We start from the raw sequence: 18,035 nt of genomic DNA on the forward strand, positions 1-18,035 counted from the left end.
ACCCAAAACCTGAATCTACAGTATTTGCGAAACTGTGTCCTGTCATTTCGGATTCCTGAGGCGAGCTGTTGCCGACCGATCGATCGATAATGCTTCCCTGTTCACTACCTGTTTCACTCTCTACACCATTATTTGCCGCCCGCTCTATTTCCCTATGCACAATTACCAAATTACTACTTTGAATATCTGTTAATTCATTACACAGTGGTGCTGGGAAGCTACGCTCGTCGTCACTATCATTTCTCAGTTTACTTTAGAGCCTAGTGTTACGTTTTTCACACGCCATTATTGTCACAATATTTCACACGGTAACACAGAAAAGCACAATTTGAAGAGCAAAAATAAGAGAACACATTAACATAGCACTAAAAATAATATCTAATTAATTGCAATGGAAGCTGCGAAATACTTGGTGCAAATCTACATGCATGCCACAACTATTTTACTGTACAACAATGAAAGATTGCAACTACAAAGGAGATTCTCTCTACAATTACGCGCTAGCAATAAACAATAGCTACACTAATTACACAAACTACAAGAAAAAAATCAGAAGATTCCAGTGAGGTATCCTCGACTAAGGGTCGACATATAAAACGTCCCCTTTGAACAATTATACATAACTATGCTTAAACTGACACACAATATTTTTAGCGCAACGCAATCTGACTTTCAAAAATCCCTACAAAATAATGGCCCTGACTAACATTAACCTATACCTTTCACAAATCACTTACCTCACAAAAATCTTCGTTACTCGAACTACTGCAATACAGCGGGCACCACTACTGCCAGCTAAATAAAAGATTCAAACTATGGAAGGCACTAACTACTGATAGGCATAGTTAGCAAATTAAAGATTTTGATAGAGAACAAACAATGTATTTACCTGAATAGTGTTCAAAAGTCATAATGTATATAGCAGTTCATGATATCCAGTATTACAAATTTCAAAACTCCGCCATCTCTCTCCCCACATCCACCACTGCTGGCGGCTCACCTCCAACTGCGCAACGCTACGCGCTGTTCACATCCAGCTGCCGCTGCCCAACACTACAATGGCAGACAACAATGCAAACTAGCCACAGACTACACAGCACACCCAGTGATTTTCATACAGAGCGCTACGTAACGTTGCCAATAAGAAAACATAAATAGCCTACTTACAATGATACAACTGAACATATCTCATCCTCAGTTGTATTGGCCAGAGGAGCTTATAGAAGTGCTACCAGATACGAATTGGACTATCTTAAATCAGACTATTGAGCCAGAGTTAATTCAATTCATAGACAAACCATTAACGAGCAGGAGGAACGAATCTCTGTGAAGACGCTAATGCAGCAAGTAGAGAGATTGGAAGGAAAATCAGCATTTCCCGTATTTTGTTGTTTTATTGTCAGCAAAATCGATTTTCGGTCACTTAGTGACCATCCTCAGTACTGTAATATACAATTAAAATTGTGATCGCTCTAAGCTTGTGGTTCTTGCTTGATACCAGTGCCTACCAACATAGAGGCCAGAAAGAAACTGTTGGAGCTTGGGCTAAGTAATACAATTATAAAATAGTAGTGGTAAGACTAAAACCGAACTGAAATCGTAATAAAGCCAACAGGGCCAGCTGTCAGAGAATTTCTTGTTTAGACTGTACAAATGTAAGCTAGTTTTAAGGTGACCCAAGGGACTGCCTCTTGCCAAGGGAGAGGGTAATGTAGCACACCACACGTTTGGTCATATATGCACGAGGTTAGAAAGAAGATTGCAGCGGTGCCGTGTAACACAACAGTGCTTCAGTAGCACGGCGGGTGCTGTAGTGCTTAATGTACATGCCAAAAGGCGTAGTTCAGGCCAGACAGTGTGGAAGAGTATAAACACCCAAGTCATCTGTATTAAAATATCTTCTATTAGTCCCACAGCTCTACCACCATGGGAGATGTGTGGCCTGGCCACTGTCTGGTTGCTGATAGAGGACTAAAGGTCGCATCTACGCCAGGGCAGATAGCCCTGAAGCTGTTCGCTCCTTTAGTCACTACTACAGCAGGCCAACACTGGCCCAGGCCAGCAGCCGCGACCACCAGATCAGTTACAGGGGGTCACTGGCCGCTATATCACCATTCAGCTGCTCTCTGACACCATGAACAGATGGGGGCAGGATCGCACCGTCACTAGCCCGACGGCTCTTGCAGAGGCAGGTGAACACAAAGAAATGCCTGTGGTGGAGAAGGTTACATCATAAGGACCACGCCTGGCTGACGCCGCGGTCAGTCAGCAATACCGGAGCAAGCAGAGTCACCGTCATCCTGTACTGGACTGCGGCAAGTTGCATTAATAAAGAACATTAAACAGACAGTTTTCTTGGTGTTGCCTGGCGTCCATTCAATATACCAATCTACTGACAACCAAGAATACACAGACTTCAAGGTCTCTTTGCTACTATGGTATGTTATGAAGACGATCTCGATGTACCACAGGTGGTAGCATACCAAGTGGTATGCTTGTACCACTCCAGTCACAACAAATTCAGATCAGACGTCGGGGATAATCCTGCAAGGCCGTGATGAGTTAGAAAAACTTGATGGGATTTATCGTAACAACATTCCCATGATCGACTCACAGAAGAACGTTTGCATTATATGAGCATGCAGTTGAATTTCATGTTTATTGACTGTTGCCGGAGAAATAAATGGAAGCTTCATGTAGAGATACCCGTTTTCTTTCACAATATGAATGGGTATGATGCCTACTTTCTCATTCAGCACTTGGATGGTTTCCGCTTGAAGGATGAGAGCGTCAGTGTCATGAACACTGACGCACACCTGCTCGCAGACGTTTTTGAGAAGTTCCAGAGAGTTTGCCTGGGCACATAATGTATGGATTCCGACTTCTGTTTCATCACGCCAGGAAGACAAAAGTCGGCATCCAACTGTTAACCGATGTTGACATGCTGTTCTTCTTCGAATAAGGGCATCGTGGCAGACTTTGCCAGCGTGTGCACACGTGTGCCAAGGCGAATAGCCCACGAATGAGTAGGGACATCTGACAATTTAAGTTACATCCATTACATGGATGTAAACAACCTTTATGCGTATTCCATGCGACGAAGTCTACCAATTGGATGATTGCAATGGCTGCTTTAGTCGGAAATCATGAGTTTAAAGAAAAAGATTCATGGTATGACTTAGGATGCGCAGGAAGAACTGGCGTATCTCAACCATTTGGATGACTAGCACAGCGACTTACCACTGTATCCAGAGAACCTAGCCCTGCAGAATGGTTCCATCCCGAAGGTGCTGACAACGCTGTGGAACAACAGTATTATAATCTGCATTACAGAAACCTCCAGCAACGTCTCATCTTGAGAATGGAACTTCTTTGTATCACGCGCAAAATCTCCTTCAAACAGCGACGCTGGTTGAATGCGTATATTAACGTAAAAATGGAAAAGAGGGCTCTAGTAATCTTAAAAACATTTTCACAAGTTTTGGAACAATTCAGTTTTCGGAAAAACCATGGAAGATGTTAGAGGTTACCACGAAATTCATTTACTTTATCGGTGGAATGGGCGTCATGGTGCAATAGATAACATCGCCAGGCCTGATTTTAAGCGGGTCACGATCCTCAATTAACGGTTAGTCGCTGTGCAGATGGCCAAAGTTTCACTGCAGTTCACGAGGGTTGTCTATACCGCTTTATGTATTCTGGATGTCTCCAGACTCCACATGTACCACTCTCATTTTGAGTGTGACAATCCAAACTTCACCGACCACAGATTACATTATATGGATACAGAGAGTTTCATCTACTAAGTGAAAGGCTGCTATCTGTATGAAGTAATTAGTTACAATCCCAAAAAACTGGACATGTCGGGATACCTCATTGATAATCCTTTTGGAATAACGCCTCAAAACAAGCACGTTATCGGCCTAATGAAAGACAAGGTTTACAGTTCGTAAATTATGGTGTTTGTGGTGCTTAGATATGTGCATACCATCGTCTCGGGGTAGTGTTCTCGCTTCCAGAGCACGGGGTCCCGGGTTCGATTCCCGGTGGGGTCAGGGATTTTCCCTGCCTCGAGATGACTGGGTGTTGTTGTGTCGTCTTCATCATCATCATTCATCCCCGTTACGGTCGGAGGAAGGCAATGGCAAACCACCTCAAATAGGACCTTGCCTAGTAAGGCGGTGCGGATCTCCCGCATCGTTCCCCTACGCTCTGTAAAGAAGCATGGGACTTCATTTCCATTTCCATATAGATGCAGGTGCCACCCTGAGGCGGGCTATGAATGTACATTGTGTGACCTCAAAGAGCCGGCCGCTGTGGCCGAGCGGTTCTAGGCGCTTCAGTTCGGAACCACGCGGCTGCTTCGGTCACAGGTTCGAATCCTGCCTCGGGCTTGGATGTGTGTTATGTCCTTAGGTTAGTTAAGTTTACGTAGTTCTAAGTCTATGGGACTGATGACCTCAGATGTTAGGTCCCATAGAGCTTAGAGCCATTTGAACCTCACTCTCACGATTGAAGACTGCAAGAGGTGCCTCGTGGAAGGTGTTGGGGCAGCGCCACATATGTTGCGCCAGGTAATCTTTCGATCGAGAGGCCATAAGCTGCACATTGCGTAGCAGCTGAAAGTAGTGCTGTCCCATCATGACGACAGATCATTCATCTGAGGGGATGAGATTGCCACCCACACATACTGACACTATTCACTGGAGTGATTTAGTGTGTGGTCGAGTATTTATCTGTTACTAGTTTACGTGCAGGTGCGAGTATGTGCGGGGTAGTTGCACTGAATTGCTTTTCATAGCTGTATATGTGTGTGTGGGTTTTTTTCTTCAGCTGATGCTGCTAGTGGCCGTTTCCCACATATATACTTTATATATAAAAGAAATTATTGAAGTGTAAATAGGAAGAAATGTTCAGAAGTGATTGATTAAACGTAAATACTGCAGATATTGAAAGGAATGACTGATATATAAATACAGTATATATCAACTGATGATAAAATCCTTCAAAAAGAAAATGGTTGAAATGTATATAGACAGTTAGTGGGAAACTTAGTATTTAAGTTCTTCTTCTTCTTGTAGCTGGTAGTCATAATTATTCAGAAAAAATATTTTTGTAAATATGTTCGATGTACGTATGTGTTTATAAATACACAAAAAGATTGAAAATAATTGCATATATAAGAAAAAAGATTTGTAAAATACACTGTGTGAGTAACAAATAATTGTAAGTAAAAAATCGCTAATAAACAACAAATTATTATTAATAAAAATATGCTGTGTTCACAACAAAAGCATTGTAGAAAAAGTAAATAATACAGTGCAAAAAATAAATTTTTCGTAATAAAATATTAGTTAATTTGTTATATCATTGCTATTATTTCCAAATTCTGCCACTATGTTATTATTATTAATAATAAGTTGTTTATAACAAGCATCAAGCTCTTCCCATGGATCTCAGATCTCGAATGAAGAGGCCTATTCTTTTGAGATAACTATAAAATATGACAAGGGGCAGGAGAGGGAGCCCGAATCTTATTAGTCTGTGAGGCTTCCCTCCATTTTAATCTGCTTCCGCTGCTCCAGGGGTTTCCCTCTAATTATATCACGCGAGCAGTATCGAGTTACGTTATGACTCTGAATATAAGCAGTCTACTGGCCTCAGGTGCATGGGGAGAGCAGGAGGCTTCCCTGGATGCCTTTAAATTTGATTTGCACAATTGCCTAAGGGGTGTGGAGGTTCCCCTGGACGACCTCGATCAATTCCCGATGGTTCGCTGGGGTGTGGGTAGTACCGGTGACCTTCATTATAAGTCTCCCAAGAGTGCAGCGTCACACCTGAAGTCCTTATCATGACCATGAAATAAAACTGCTATCTTAGTTCGATCTCTTCTTGCTGTACTATTATTTATCAGTTACAGCGTCATCATAGCACCGTATGTGAATGTGTCGCGCCATGTTAACCTGTGTCTATGCAGGTACTACTATACTATTATCGAACAGGTCCCATTTACGGTTCAAAAACTTGGTACGCCTCAAATCGAGAAGTACTCTATTGTATTATTTATCCACTTTCAAGAATCGGCTACAATACTGATTGTCTTTTCTTTTCTTCGGTGCCTTCCTCCGATTCTTTATTCAAGCTTTCCATAATTCTCTTTGAAATTTTATACAAAAATTGTGTCTGATTCTGACTACAAAGATCTAGATGAATGAGCGATGGTACGCTTGTAACCGTGTACATTTTTTTCAGTGAAGTAGACTGCAGCTCCATACGTGCTCCTGTCTTTGCAGTGCCTATACGCTGTTGTGTCGCCTCCAAGCCTTTGTTACCTTTGTTTCATACGTAGTTTATTATCATCAAATTTCAAAATTTTTTTCCAAATGTAGCAACTCCTCTAGAAAATACTTTAGTCATGCCAGGAATTTACAGCTTTTTACAGAATTTCACTACTCTGCCAACTATCAAACAAATAAATCACGAAGTATAGTTTCATCTGTAGCAATTTTAACAGTACCACTGTAGTTGTGTTGCCCTGCGACACTTATGATAGTTGATTTCTGGAGTCACCTGCTGTATTGTCCATGATGTAATGAGCTTTCGGTGCAGCCAGTCGAGATGATCTTCCCTTCGCTGTCCTCGCTGATATTTCCACGACTTTTGACTGCGGTGTTCGTACCGCATAATGTAGCCAACTTTCTTTCAAATACGTAGATAAGGTTTACTTTCGTAGAAGTCTCTATTATCAGTTCATTCACGATTTTTTCACTCAATGAATTTTATTTCCTTTCTTTTGTACACGTGAAGTTTTTGTCGTTTAGTGGTGTCCAAATCCGTAACGTTACCACGACTAGTAATTATTGATGGGTATATAATCTAACTTCAGTTTCGCATACAATAAGCTGCTATTGTTCTATCGTGCTGTCTGGTTAGTTGTTAACAAAAACAAAAGTATACATGATCATTTATTGCAATACGTATTTTCGATAACACTCTCACTCATCGAATTCAGAATACCAAGAACAGTTTTGGAAAATGCCATCCGAAGTGTACATTTAGAATATCTTCATCTTCTCTGCCAGTATTAACAACTTTACCACGTATCTCGCGTTATTCCCGTAGCCCACGTGTTTGCATGCCACCGTATCACAACATCTGGCTGCCTACTGCCAACTGAGGGTTGTCGATCGTGTCTTCGCTCCACTGTAAACCCGACACCAGAAAATATAATAAAAATAATCAGCCCCCTAATGAATCCCTATATATTACTATTGTTTAACTCACATTAGGCAAGGAAACTTAGTTTTAATTGTAGTTCAATGAGTAGGATTGAAAACAATATGTTAATTAATCTCAAAACTTATCATGTTAAAACTATTCATGTAATGTATACGCATCACATAAAGTGCCTTGTTCCACATAATTTGGATAAAAAACCGTTCAAATAACCTGTGGAACAGGTAATTAACTAAGTAATTATCCATGCAAACAGCTCATCTTTGTTTCTTCAAATGCCCAGTTATCACATAATTCACTCTTTCTTTTCCTAAATGCTCTCAACACACAGATAAGCTATCTGATCAAATGTATCTGGACACCCCTATGTAACGCGGAACAGACCACTTGATGTCACAAGAGGCAGATCAACCAATTTGCAAGGAGAAAGGGAGTACTGCGTCAGTAGAGAAGCAGTAACAGCAGTATGGGTCTGTCAGGAGAGCTCAGTGACTTCGAACGTGGACTAGTCAATGGATGTAACTTGAGTAACAAGCACATCATTTCAACCATTCTAAAGCTGCTCAAGTCGACTGTTGGTGAGGTGGTTGTGAAGAGGAAACGTGAAGGAACACCACAGCTAAAACAAGAGCAGCAGATCTCATGTACTGGCAGACGGGCACCGTCGAGTATTGCGGAGTGCGGGTTGTAAAAAATCGCATGAAAATGGCGAAAGGAATCACTCTTGCCGGCCGAAGTGGCCGTGCGGTTAAAGGCGCTGCAGTCTGGAACCGCAAGACCGCTACGGTCGCAGGTTCGAATCCTGCCTTGGGCATGGTTGTTTGTGATGTCCTTAGGTTAGTTAGGTTTAACTAGTTCTAAGTTCTAGGGGACTAATGACCTCAGCAGTTGAGTCCCATAGTGCTCAGAGCCATTTTTTTTGAATCACTCTTGAGTTCCGAAGTAACATCAGCATTCTAGCTAGCACAATGACTGTACGTTGGGAGTTAAAAAGAATGGGGTACACTGGTCGAGCAGTTCCTCGTAAGCCACACATTTCTGTGTACAGCGTTAAGCGAAGCTTCAGGTGATGTAGAGCGACGCCACTGGACAGTGGATGACTCAAAAAGAGTGACTTGAAGTAATGAATCATGCTATACCATTATTACAATCCTGGAGAATGTTATCTGCCATCGTGTGTAATGGAAACAGAGAAGTAGAGAGGAGATTATGTTACTGTATGGTGTTATTTTTCGACGTTAGGGTGTTGTCCCCATATTGCGCTAAATAAAACGGTAATGTGGGAGGATATGAACATATTTTACAGTCTTGTGTAGTACATACACTAGAGGAACAGTTCGGAGACGATGATTGACTTTATTAGCTTGACAGTACACCAGGCAGCATCAGTGAGACAATGTTTTATGGACAATACTTTACTGAAACGAAGTGTCCTGCCTAGAGTCTGGAGCCGAACCCAGTGGCATACCTTTCGAATGAGTTAAAGCGTTGTCTTTGCTGTAGACCCCAGCGTACAACTTCACTACCTTCTCTGGTTTCGGTTCTTGAGGAAGGATGGGCTGCCATTTTTACGAGAGAAGCTAGTGTCGCCCGGAAGATAATGGAAATAGACGTCAGGATAGTGTGTCTTAAAGTAAAACGGTGTACGGCCACGAAACTAGATACCAGTGACACGTGTGAATGACATTTACACGTCACTATGACGCCAATTCAGAAATAAAACCATGTAATTCACCCGTGGGTAATTGATAAAGTGTTCTGTCATCATATTGCGATTAACTAATGTGTTGATCCATTAGTGGTATAATATCCATTCTGTATACGTCGGTAGATCATGTAACTAATGAGGAGGCACTGAATAGAATTGGGGAGAAGAGGAATTTGTGGCACAACTTGACCAGAAGAAGGGACCGGTTGGTAGGACACCTTCTGAGGCATCAAGGGATCACCAGTTCATTATTGGAGGGAAGTGTGGAAGATAAAAATCGTAGAGGGAGACCAAGGGATGAATACACTAAGCAGATTCAGAAGAATGTATGTTGCAGTAGTTACTCAGAGATGAAGAAGCTTGAACAGGATAGGGTAGAATGGAGAGCTCCATCAAACCAGTCTCTGGACTGAAGACCATAACAACAACAACATACGTCGTCCAATTATGTTTACTGAATTTTACACCCCCTCCATACCTGAATAACGCAATGCAGCTTTAGTACATTTATTCAGAAACAGTGCATGTAGGGTCCAACAACGCGTGTGATAACTTTCGCAGAAAAAGGAACTAGAAAACAGGTTGCGAAGTGCATACTTAGCCTGATTAAAAAACGAAAATTGTCACACAGCTCTAGAACATTATAAATGATACAATAGCTCCATGCTTAACAATTACATACGAGGGCCGTTCAGAAAGTAACCTCCTGTTGATTTAAAAAAATACACCAAGTTAAATAAAAATATTTTAATATATACATCTTACAACTACATCTTTGCACTATTTTTCTACATAGTCTCCATAGCGATTGAGGCACTTATCGTATCTCTTCACAAGCTTTGAAATTCCTTCTGCATAAAAATCACCCGCTTGTGCCTGGAGCCAGCCTGTGACCGCATCTTTGAGTTCTTCGTCGTCATCAAACCGCTGTGACCCGAGCCATTTCTTCAAATGCATGAAGAGGTGATAATCACTTGGCGCCAGGTCTGGGCTGTAAGGTGGATGGTTGATAACGTCCCACTTGAAGGACTCCAGAAGGGCCGTTGTTCTGCGAGCAGAGTGAGGACGGGCGTTATCGTGCAAAAAAACGATACCGGAAGTCAGCATACCACGGCGTTTGTTCTGTATAGCCCGTAGTAACTTTTTTATTGTTTCACAGTACACGTCTTGATTAATGGTCGTACCACGTTCCATGAATTCAACCAACAACACCCCTATGGCATCCCAAAACACCGTTGCCATCAGTTTTCTGGCAGAAAAATCTTGCGAGGCTTTTCTTGGTTTGGTAGGCGAATTTGAATGTGCCCACATCTTTGATTGTTCTTTTGTCTCAGGGTTCACGTACTTAATCCAGGTTTCGTCACCGGTCACGATTCTCTTTAACAATGGTTCTCCTTCGTCCTCATAACGTGACAGAAAGTCTAATGCACAGGCCATTCTTTGAGTTTTGTGGTGGTCGGTAAGAATTTTGGGCACCCATCGTGCACAGAACTTACGGTAACCCAATCTTGCTGTCACTATCTCGTACAAGAGAGTCTTAGAAATCTGTGGAAAACCAGTAGACAACTCCGACATTGAGAAACGTCGATTTTCACGAACTTTTGCATCAACTGTCTGAACGAGTTCGTCAGTCACCAATAATTGTCTACCACTCCTCTCTTCATCATGAACGTTTTCTCGTCCACTTTTAAATAAACGTACCCATTCACGGACAACTCCTTCACTCATAACTCTTGGTCCGTACACGGCACAAAGCTCACGATGAATAGCTGCTGCAGAATATCCTTTGGCTGTAAAAAACCTTATGACAGCACGCACTTCACATTTGGCGGGGTTTTCTATTGCAGCACACATTTCAAACTGCCACAAAAACTAAACTAGCGCAGGTACGACGTTCTCTCGACCACGGCTTGATGCCGACTAGCCTGTTGAGTGCGTAAACGCACAGATGGCGTCGCTACTCCCCCCACAACCCGCACTGTGACCAATCGGAGGTTACTTTCTGAACCGCCCTCGTACAACCGTACGCTCGACGAAAGATCCGTACCCAAAGACTGGAAAGCTGCACAGGTCGCAACAGTATTCAGGAAAGGTAGTAGGAGTAATCCTTTAAATTACAGGCCCATGTCATTAACGTCGGTATGCAACAGGATTTTGGAACATATATTTTGTTCGAACATTATGAATTACCTCTAAGAAAACGATATGTTGACACACAGTCAACATGGATTTAGAAAACATCGTTCTTGTGAAACACAACTAGTTCTTTACCCACATGAAGTGCTGAGTGCTCTTGCCAAGGGATTTCAGATTGATTCCGCATTTCTGGATTTCCGGAACGCTTTTGACACGGTACACACAAGCAGCTTGTAGTGAAATTGCGTGCTTATGGAATATCGTCTCAGTTATGTGACTGGATTCGTGATTTTCTGTCAGAGAGGTCACAGTTCGTAGTAATTGACGGAAAGTCATCGAGCAAAACAAATCTGATTTATGGCGTTCTCCTAGGTACTGTTATATGCCCATGGCTGTTGCTTATCTATATAAACGATTTGGAAGACAATCTGAGCAGCTGTCTTAGGTTGTTTGCAGAACACGCTGTCGTTTATCGACTAATAAAGTGATCAGAATATTAAAAAAATTAAAAAAACGAATTAGAAAAGATATCTGTATGGTGCGAAAACTGGCAGTTGACCCTACATAACGAAAAGTGTGAAGTCATCCACAAGAATGCTAAAATGAATCCGTTAAACTTCGGTTACATGACAAATCAGTCAAATCTAAAAGCCGTAAATTCAACTAAATACCTAGCAATTACAATTACGAACAACTTAAATTGAAAGGAACACTTAGAAAATGTTGTGGGGATGGCTAACCGAAGAGTGTGTTTTATTGGCAGAACACTTAGAAAATGTAACAGATGTACTGAGGAGACTGCCTACACTGCGCATGTCCGTCCTCTTTTAGAATACTGCTGCGCGGTGTGGGATCCTTACCAGATAGGACTGACGGAGCACGTAGAAAAAATTCAAAGAGGGGCAGCACGTTTTGTATTATCGTGAAATAGGGGAGAGAGTGTCACTGAAATGATACAGGATTTGGGGTGGTCATCATTAAAATAAAGACAACCATTCTTGTAGTTCGTTCCGCCACGTTCACTGGCATGCTAACAATATCGAAGAAACTTACTCTTGAGAATCAGAGAGAGAGAGAGAGAGAGAGCTCATACATGTACTAACATGCTCCAGAGGATTCGAACCACCTTAATTGAGTGCCGCCTGATTTTGATGCAGCCCACATAACGTTACTGTCTTGCTGGTTCTCTAATCTCTTTTTGGTACAGTCGTCTAACTATGCCAAATGGTTATCATAGTTCACCACTAGAAAATAATGACTGCTCCGTATGCCAATAAATCCAAATTTAAATTAATGCCATGATACTAACAACGTCATGGAACATCGTATTAGACGTGGTCTAGTCCTTAACGATTGTAAACTCAAATTTATAACAGTTAGTGATATTTCTAAAATGTTACCGCTGTCATTAGTGTTTGAGACAGCTAACGCCTCTAATTCAAGCTCATAAATCATTCCGTAATACTTTCCCAATGCTAAATTCATTTCTGAATAACAGATTTTTCGACAATATCTGGATTCCAAGTACGACGGTTATTCGAAGTATTCTTGCTCTCTACGAGCAAAACATTTCGAAGCACACGTTAACTGTCATTTGCATTAACTGACGATTGAACAAACCATTAAGAAAAACGTGATTAACTTTGTAAAGTACTCTATAGAATGTTCACCAGAAACACTAGTAATTTCACTATGTTTATAATGGTACCTGAATCTATCTGCAGTTCGAAAGTCACCTATCGCCCTAGTTATCTATCACAAAGCGACATTACAAATCATGACTAGGTAGTTGTGCATATGTCTGTTTTGTTCCGGATATGGGTTCAAACTCGGTATCTATAAGCCATGAAACCTAAGCAAAGCTTTCGTACCAGAAGACAGAACTGATCTTCACTGCTGACTAGGAATAAAGAGACGCTACATGCCTCACATTTAACTAGTATTAATTAGTGAATCTGTACTTGAAATTACATGACGAAAATCTTTGTACTTGACCAGGACTCCTATCCAGCAACTCTTATCTCAGTTAACTAAGAACGAATGATATTACAGGTAGCTCCATTCTCAGGTAAGAGCGTTGGCGCAATCTAACCTCTAGTCGGTAACGAAGGGAAATAATGTTTAATATGAATTTGGAACTACTGTACAATCTGACGTTGTTCACTTTGTGTTTCCAGAGGTAAATACGCCATATTAACACATTACGGACGGATCCCGAATTTACTCGTGTTTTGTGCGCCATCGGTTGTGGACGTAGTGCGATATAACTCGTGTTTACTACATGCTGACTGTAGACTTCGTTGAGTTTGGTGTTTACACTGATTGTCAACGTAGGAAACGCGATGACTGCATGTACGGTTTGTTTATTTAGTACAGTGAGTGCATTTTGATATTTCAAATTGCTACAATTTCCATCTTGAAGTTCCTCCTTCTTTTAGAGCGGCCGTACTCAGAAGACTGTTGGTTGGTTGACTTTTTTTCTTTTTTGTGATGGGAGGCGAGCGTGGGGCGGGGGGGGGGGGGGCAAGGGGACCAAACAGCGAGGTTATTGGTCCCATCGAATTAGGAAACGATGCCGGCCGGAGTGGCCGTGCGGTTCTAGGCGCTACAGTCTGGAGCCGAGCGACCGCTACGGTCGCAGGTTCGAATCCTGCCTCGGGCATGGATGTGTGTGATGTCCTTAGGTTAGTTAGGTTTAATTAGTTCTAAGTTCTAGGCGACTGATAACCTCAGAAGTTAAGTCGCATAGGGCTCATAGCCATTTGTTTAGGGAACAATGATAAAGGAAGTTGGCCGTGTCCTTTCAACGGTAATGATATGAACGACTGTGAAATACATTTTGAGGTTTTGGTGGATACGTATTCATCTATTCCTAGGGAATGACTGTGGTAAGGGAATAAATTTACAGTTATGAGGACATGCCATTTGCAGACATGTAAAGAAGCGTAAGGTGGCTATGTTGTAAAATGCAAGCATTTGAACATCGTGCATGGGTCAGCATATTTCCAATAACATGTGATTCTGTAGCCTCTGTGATTATAATGTAGGAAATACCTAACACTAATACCGACTTTCGTGCAATTTCTTTGAAACCGGTTTCAGACCAGGACCATGTTCACGGTAGAGTACAAAAACAAAACAAAAATTTACGTAAAATCCAGTGACCAACATGATCTTCAAAGTCGAAATTTACAATGAAAACATTCATAAGAAGATACTTACGTCAAACATTATAAAACCAACATTACATATCATACATTTCTAGAAATCCAAGAAGTCAAGCAGAACAATTCGGAACAAAATAACTGTTTGTATTGCAGCCTTTAATCACTACAAATGAAGACTCGAAACCGGATCAGGAGAGTGAACAAAAGAATCACATATCATCACAATACCATTGTCAAGCACCATAGAGTAAAAAGATAACACACACATGGAACACACTAACATCAAAGATGGTAAGGTCAAAATCCAAAACACATATACATAAAATATTACACAAAATTATTACATGTCATGTAAAATATGTAAAATGTTAAAAAGTCAGTTTATTATAATAATATTTACATATGTGATTAGCCCGATGCTCGGTGACGACTTGTGTCAAAATTTTTTGGAGTGACTTACGCACGTATCATAATTAAATCACAGTGAAATATACAACGTAAGGCACTCAGATGGACTTATGCTACTCAGAAGGACGTGAAGAAATTCCTTAGCCTAATTCTTCTAATGGGACAGACAATAAAAGATAGATGGACAAATTATTTTATCGGTCGACAGACCCTCTAACAGCATTCCTAGCATTTTCGCAGACAACAGTTTCCATAGATTACAACAGACTGTGAAATTCAAGCACAACACGAAATTGCACAATAGCCGCATGAGACGCTTCAGCGCTCAACCTGGGCTTCTGTCTCGAATACAGGGACGACAAATAGAAAAACCGGAGAGGATATGTTGAAGCTTGTGTGTGTAAATCAGTACTACGCCCCATGAATCAATACCTTTCATAATAGCCTATTCTAAGGAAATCAGTGAAATGGACAAAGAAATTCATCCTGAACCTAATAAACTGTCGACTTTTCAATTCTTTTGGAATTAAGATGATAATGGAGGCTCTATGGACCCATAGAGAGATATGCCGAGCCAACCTCCTTGCGGAACGAGGAGAGCTCCGTGTAGACATCCATCTGGAAGACTGTCATGTGAAGGAGCATGAACCATTGTCCATTTCAGACAATAGAAAAGAAATTTCCTTCCGCAGCTTGTAGAGTTTGTGCTGCCAGGGAAAAGAAAGTGAAACAATGTATATCAGCAAATTTTCGCTTCATAGAGAGAAATGTTTTATGCAGTACCACACATTAAAAAAGTACTAGGAATTTTTTTACATATGGACTCTAAGGTAAATACAATATATGAAACAACAGTAACTATAAGGGATAAGGTCTTCTTGATAAACAAAAGCAAATGGCTCATTGATTATTTACCATTTATCTATGTGTCTCAATGCAGTGCTAGTGTAAAGTAACAATAGTAAATATCATATAAAATAAACAGGTCAACAAATGAACACTGCAGAAATCCCTGTATTAGCATGATATAATGCATTAATTGTTGTGCACAGTTATCAGGTGGATTATGATCATTATATTTAAATACGTTTATAGCTACATCACTATTATAGTTAGTAAGAAGTGTTACTTTTATGCATGAATTAACAATTATTTCTTCATAGTATACAGACATTTTTTATGTTCAGACTCTGAAGATAAAACAAAAACGATGCAAAGCTGACGAGATGTAAATTTGTTTCTGCTTATGTGCAGAAGAAAAACAACTAGCCGAAAAAATACCGTTTTGTATAATCAAACGACTGTACCGAAAGGAAAGTGAAGAACCTGCAAGACAGTTACATTACGTGGGATGCATGTAAATCAGGCAGCTAACAACACCCGGCCACAGCGGCCAGTTGGGATAAAAATATGCGGTTCTTAATGTTTAGAAACCGACGCCTGAAGTGGGAATCGAACTCAGACCGTAAGTATAAAATCCTTCCATCAATCCACGAGGCCACCAAATTACACACGTTTCTTGGTCATGATTTTGTTGACAGGCAGATGCGCCATGCTGCATGAGAACTTTGACTACCTGAAGTGGATAACAGCCTGTTCAAGACATTGATTTCCATGTTTGATCGCATGACAGTTAACCAGCGGCCTCAGATACCCATTGTGTACAATCGGATTTACATTGTAATCACAGAAATAAAATCACACATCGGCCAACCACGCAAACAGCTGACACTGTAAGATTCGGAGGATTTTGCAGAAACTGTTGTCTTCCACTTGAGCTACTCTGGTGCACTATCTGTTCGTATTAAACGTTGCTCAGTGCAAACGATAAGCTGTGTTACTGAACCCGATTTTATCCGTAATTTAGAAAACCGCACCTCGTCCGTGTGCTAACAGTACCAATACAGTAGAAGCTTACAGATAATTTACTTCATTTTCTAAACCACCAGTAATAACAAAAAGTAGGAAAAAGATTTCCGAGAAAGAGTTTATGACTGCCTGTCTGGATCACAACAATTACTGCTCCAGCGGCTTACGGCTGCCTGACGCTAGGCGACGTCAGCCCACGTGATGGTGACTCATGGCGCCGCGAGCCAGTGATATACAACGGAAGTTTCTGCACTCATTAGCAAGTTTATTCAATACTGTCGTTTTATTTTCAGCGTGAAATATTTTCGATTACCTAAGTGTACTTCATGAAGTAATAACACCGATGTAACGAGTGCTGACTGAACATACGGCATGAGGAATACCAAGTACGTAATCTAGAACTGGGATAAAAATTTATGTGCAGCAAGAAGGTTGGTGCATAAGTTCGTGGCGATTTTGTTTGATGTGTTGGAACGCAGGTTGCTGTAAGCTATATATGAATTGGGATTTTTTATTTGAGATCTTAGTATCGCTCATGTTGGAAGTTGCATATTTGATGGTTGTCACTAGCGTCGTTTATGGGTTAGAAAACGGAAAGGAGTTTGACGCTTGTGACATTCTGCTCTCTTTGGATTCAACAGAGACGTGAAAACAGTGAAGCAAGATGGAGCATTTTTACCTCGGATGGGGTGAGTGCTGTCGAAGAGATCATGCCAAAAAATAGTTTTCTCACTTCATTTATGATCGTTTTTTTATGAATTATTCGCCACATTCAGGAGGCGCAGAGGCTGTTGCTCTGTCACTTCCATGAAATCTGAACCTATATTAAATGCAGTCTTCACTTCAGGTGTGTCCACAGACCTAGCCACCAGCAGTAAAAATCTCTCAGAGTATTTCATTGAAATACCAAGAATATGTAAAATGAATTTAGTAGGGTGATTCTGCGTCACACCGGGAAGTAACTCGGCTATCACAGGGTTGCCGGACATATTCCACAATGGTGCCAAGTCCCAAGCATCTCGCAGCGGGAGGGAAACCCATGTAAAAAAGAACGTTAACCGAATGTCAACACTTACCTCTCAAAAAACTGCTGGTCAGTAAAATGCAAAACAGCGAAATAAATACTGCAATGAACATGATATTAAACTAACCATGACACACAAAATCCTGAACGGTGATTCTTATTTCAGCTGAGAGCGGTTTGGAGTTATATACAGATTTAACATACTTACAACAATACGAATTTGTTGTCAGTGTAATTACATTTACAGCGCAGCAATTGAGAGCTACGTTCGTTAAGTCAGGTTATTCAGTCTAATGCTAACTTCAAGAGACGTCCTTTGAAATTCACCGTATGTGGCATTTTGCAAACAGCAGTAGAAGGCTAAAGTCCAGTATGAGCAATATTTGTGTCGTTGATTATGCAAAATTATTATATCTGACCGAAGTGCGTAAACAATTAATTATTTAAATGAAAAACCATACTTGTGTGGTGAGGGTTGCCTCTACAC

Source organism: Schistocerca nitens, chromosome 3, assembly GCF_023898315.1.
Source record: "Schistocerca nitens isolate TAMUIC-IGC-003100 chromosome 3, iqSchNite1.1, whole genome shotgun sequence".
In the NCBI taxonomy this organism is placed as follows: Eukaryota; Metazoa; Arthropoda; class Insecta; order Orthoptera; family Acrididae; genus Schistocerca; species Schistocerca nitens.